The sequence below is a fragment of the Eurypyga helias genome, unplaced genomic scaffold (genome assembly GCF_000690775.1).
Source record: "Eurypyga helias isolate BGI_N326 unplaced genomic scaffold, ASM69077v1 scaffold12378, whole genome shotgun sequence".
NCBI classification, from domain to species: Eukaryota; Metazoa; Chordata; class Aves; order Eurypygiformes; family Eurypygidae; genus Eurypyga; species Eurypyga helias.
This window is the reverse complement of record NW_010266355.1, coordinates 77,535-82,712: the sequence shown is the minus strand read 5'-3', so window position 1 is coordinate 82,712 and position 5,178 is coordinate 77,535. Positions and strand designations below refer to the sequence as shown.

Here is a 5,178-nt window from a genome sequence, read left to right as displayed (position 1 = left end):
TCCTGCTGGAGCCGCCTCCCTTGGCCACGCAGGTCCGTGCCAGGGCGTACAGGCACCACAAGCCACGCACCTCCCTGAGGTTCTGCCAGGGCCGGTGGACGGGAGAATCCTTTTGTTTCCAGGTGCCCATTGAAAGGGTTAAGGACAATGTTTGTGTCACAGCTGTGCATGTCTGCATGCGAGGCTATATTGCTGGCTTTGCCCTCCATTGCGAACTCCTACAGCAGTGTTGAAGCAGAGAGAAACCGCTTCTGGTAGCGGGGTGGGGGCAGCATCTCTACCTGCTTTCAAGGAAACCCAAAATCCTCCGTTTTTCCCAGTGTCAACCCTGCAAAGTCCAAAGCATAAGCACAACTTCTGGTTGCCCAAAAGAAGGACACTCACCTCTTACCAAAGCTGCAGACGTGACTTTCTCCCCACCCCAGGTTCCAGCAGCGGGGCCAGCCCCGTGACCCAGCTCAGGGGGCTCGCGGCAGCGCAGGGAGTGCAGCCAGCCAAAACGCACCCCGAACGCTGCGGAGAAGCTTTGGGTCTGGGGCAGCGGCACTCCTTTGCCCTGCACCGAGGGCTCTGTAAGAGGTCGTGCTTTACCTTTGCTGGACACGGCCCCCGGGGCTTCCCAAGGAGTCCCAGCTTCTTAGGGAAGACTCTTCCCAAGTGATACAAGTGCAGGACCTGCTCTCTGCACCTGTAGGTTTTGCTTTCCTATCTCGTAGATGTTTCGCCTCCTTTTATTTTGTTGCCAATATTATTTTGTGGGGTTGTTTTTTTTTTCCTTTCTGAATAGATCCCAATCTTTTTCCTTACTATATTTTTTCTTCCTTAAAAAAGAAAAAGGGGGTAACAGATTGGTCTGCTTTGGGTAGTGGGAAACGGAAAACGGACATAACCCTTTGGCTTAGAGGATCTCTATCCTCCAGGTCAGGGAGGGCTGTTTTGCTGCTCTAACTCGTACTTCAGCCAGCATTTAGCTTATCCACAAGAATCTGGATTTTCTTTGTGGATCAGGATCACCTTCTTAAAGTACTTTTCTACTTGCAGTGGATATTGCTGAACTTGAAAACACGGTGTGATCTCTTTATCCTTCCAGCATCCTATCATTTCAGGCATAACTTCTTATACCGCTGGAAACTAGATGAATGAATTGCCATTTAAAGGATAAATCTACAGGAAAAGAGCCTGCTGGACCTCCACCCCTCTATTTTTTGCCCTCTCCTAGGAGAAATAGTGAAGTGAAAAGATATACCAGCGCTGAAAGATGTCTAAGAGTTAGTAATTGGAGTAGTAGGTCGTTAAGTGGTAACTCAGCCGCACTCACAGCTTCCTCACTGTGCTACACTTCAGGGAGAGAAATCCGGGCCGTGTAAGCCGTAGTGAGATCCAGCACACATCTCTCTCTTGCTCCTGAGCTGGATGTCATTTCTCGTTAGGACGCGGGGCGGGTGCGGGAGCCGTTACACAATTCGAGCGGTGTTTGTCCTGAGAGGATGTTTCTCTTCCGAACAAGTACGGGGCTCACGTGAAACACTGTTTGACCTTTCTTGGAAGAAATCTCCGCTCAGTGACCTAGATTTTGTAGTTTTTTATGGATTCACAGTGAAAGTCGTCTTAAATTGCAGTAAAATGCTCTTTGCCATGGGCTGCTGGCACTAAAAAAAGGCCTTTTTTTCCAGGGTAACCTTACATATACAGGGTCAGAGCTGCTTTGTATGTGTATGGGGAAACTGGACCAGCTTGATGAAATCAAAGTGAAGTGCAGGGACTTTCGCTTAGGAAAGGCTTTACCTTTCCTAAGTCAGACCTGGGCAAAGGTGATAGGGGAAAAGAGAAGACACCTAAAAAGGGCTTGCATTTACACTATGAATGAGACAAAATCAAAACTGGATCCTATACTACCGATGCGTATGGAAAAACTTTATCAGGGACCATAAAGAGTATTGGCCTTAGACTGTAAGGAAAAAAAATTGACTTTTGTCTGTTCCCTTCTTGTCCCTCCCTAATTAGTAATCGGAGGAGAAAGATCCTATTGTTCCTTTTAGAAACGGACGGCAACAGAACAGGGAGAACTGCTGACCCCTCTCTTTTAGAAGCTGCTCAATTGCTCCTTTCTATTCTTGAATTTCTTAGAGCTATCATCAGATTTGGAACATTTTATGGTAAAGACATTACAATTTCCTTCTGCTGTTAAAAACTCTGAGAGGGTGAGAAAAAAATAATCTCTGAAAATATATTTGGCTAATCATCAGAATTCATGAAAAATTAATCAAATTTCTCCAAGCCTAATTATTTTGTAGACACACCCAAGGGAAAGCTGTTACTACAGCCTAACAACACATTAAAAGCCCCCTTAAATAATTAAAGAGCAGTATGGATGTGTATTGTTTCCTGGATTTTGCAAAAAACCCTTGTACTACTCCCTGAACTGCTACACTACTTGGAGCAGGGCTCCAGCCCCTCTCCTAAGAGGCTCCCTCTTTAAATATCCCCCCTTTTATGATTTTTCTTCTCAGTTTCTGTCTATTCTGAGCCTCACCAGGTTTGGGTAAGGTTTGGGCTCCTTTGTACTGGCCCATTCACGGCCATAAGAGCCAAGCTGCAGCGAAGGGCAGCGCCATCCTGCTGCAAGCATCTCTCTCGTTACTTAGCCTATTAATTGCTACAGCCAGACTGCTGCATCCCCTGCCCATTATAGCAGCCTATCTCCGCCCCACCGTGCCCCTCGGTCTCCATTACCTGAAAGGGTAATGCATCTTGCAGACGGAAAAAGCAATCTCTGCCTCGCAAAGATGGGGCTTATTAACGAGCTGAATGGTCGTTTAGATGTTTCCAGGAAGATGGGCTCGGCTATGGTGGGAGCAAGAGAATGGGAATTGCTGTTGCTGGCTTGTACTTTGAGTTTCCTGGGGGTACTGGCGTAATTTCAAGCCTGCTTGAAGCACTGGTTTTCAGGGTGCTGCTGTGCCCTGCAACTGGGGAGGTGGGAGCCCCTTCTCTGCACCACCTCCCGCTTTCAGAGCCGGGGGAATTCTTTTCCCCCATCACACAAACTCCAGATGCTCAGGCCTGTACCTGAACTTGAGGTGACTGTTGTCAAAGCCCTTGAGTGAACCTCATATTGGAAACACAGAAAACCAAATCCAGCCACTCCGCAGAGCTCAGAAACGTTATACCCGATGACGCGTTGCATCCTTTTTAGACGCACGTGTGTGATTTCTAGAATTTCAAAACCCGGCATTTCTGGAAACGCCGGCCTGGCCGCCCATCTTCCCCGTTCCCCTTTTTGCTGCTGGGAGCAGTGATCTGTCATCCCTTAACTAGCCCCGGCGTGGGGAACCCCAGGTAGCCCGGGGAAGGGCCACGCGCAGGCTGCTCCCCATGGCGGGGTGTCCTTTTCTTCGGGGGACGCCAGCACGCTCTGATCTCCGTCAAAGACTGCCTTGATCTGCCCCAGACTGAAATCAGTTCTCATTAGGGGATGGATTTCAAAGCCTAAAACATGCCCCTTATCTTCTCTCCCCCAAATCTCCCAGCTGAGCTCCTCTCCTGCATACATTCCATATTCAAACACAAATGAGGCTGTGGCTTTGAATCCCGGGACAGCTGAGGACTAAATCCCCCTCCCCGGCTGCGGGAGCCCTGGCTGGCCACAGAGCCACCTTCCCACCTGCAGCACGGGGCTGCCCACAGATGCTCTCCCCATCCTCTCTGGACTCTTCCTTCCCAGACCCATCTGATCCCACTTTTTACCTGTTCCTAACCTCGTCACGATCATTTCTACCCCCAGTGCCAACACCCCCCGATCTCACACAGCGACCCTCTCGGGAGCGAGCCCGCGTTATCCCAACGCAATGCGATAGCCCTGCTCTCAGGGATCGCTTCCCACTGGAGCAGCACGGGCAAATCCTGCCTGGCATCACCACCAGCCAGAGCTGAGCAGGACAGCTCAGGCCGATGCCGAATCGCTGCAGTTGAGGCAGCATCCAGGAGGGTCTCAGCACCACAGCTTCACCTGCCTGCGAGTGTATCTGCGTTTTTTTCTACACGAGGGATAGCGAAGCTTTGGCTTATCCCAAATAATCTCTTCCCATCCAGGGTCTAGAGGAGCATTAAAGCTGAATCTCTCCTGCTAAAGCCGCTCCAGCACTGCTGGGTGATGCAGGCATTTCCCCAAGGTGCTGTGCGGGAGAGGCGTGATGCAGAGATGTGCAACAAGCCCAGGAGCTGGGGGGTGTACTAGGTTTTCTGCCAGCTTCTGCCTTTTAGCAAGTTACTTCGTGCCTCGTCGGGTCCTATTTTCCATAGAGGGAAGCCAGGGATTCACAGGGGAACTGCTGAGACTCCATTAGCTAAAAACTAGTGTCTGCGGTGCTGTTTGTGTACGTTGCAAACCTACTGAGGAGCTGCAGCTTAATCAGGTTAATGGTGACATTAACCTGGTGACACTAATCTCTTAACCTTCCAAAAAAGTGCTATGAATCACCAAAGATGGATGTTAATACGTCTCAACCCAAGTTCTTTGTAACTTACAACCTCAGGACAAGGGAAGGAAAAACCCGCAGGACAGCAAAGCCCCCAACACCCCTATTGCCACGGCTGGGTCAGGCTGGAGAGGGCTTTGCTGCACTCCGAACACCCCGGGACAACACCGTGCCGTTTCCCACCCCGGCTGGGTCCCCTCCCTGTCACCACCATGTCTCGCCTGCAGCTGGACATCCCCACTCCCCCCAGCCCCTCGCCCGGCTGCGGGGCACCCACTGGCTGGGCCTTTTGGTTTGGGTGGCTGCTGCATGGGGCTGGCTGCGTCGGGAGTGCTGCTCTCCGGCACGCGTTGGGGTGGGCTCGGGGGGTTTGGGGACATGGGGGTAACGGTGGTTTTATTGCAGCTGCGGTGGGTAGGGAGACGGACTGAGTGACCTACTGCTCTTCTCTGCTTTTGGACCTCTGGGAGGGCAGAGGTCTTAGGGGTTGGCCCTCCTTGGGGATGGACTCGGTGAAAAAGAAAGCCCTGGCTGGGTTCTGGACACCTTTTAAAGTGCTTTCCTTGAGCTATTCGTGTTTGTGGGTGATATTTAAAATAGCCAGTTGTATTTGCCTGACAGAGGGATTTGTAATCCCTTGATCTACAATAAGAATAAGCAAATAGAACCTAATGCAAGCATTACAGGGTAAATCTCCTGG

General features: G+C 50.6%; 1 protein-coding gene across 7 annotated transcripts in view; it reads left to right on the top strand.

The window, feature by feature from the left end:
- Nucleotides 1–5,178, top strand: part of NFASC (neurofascin) — a 51,397-nt gene that overhangs the window by 28,840 nt on the left and 17,379 nt on the right. The window lies entirely within an intron of this gene.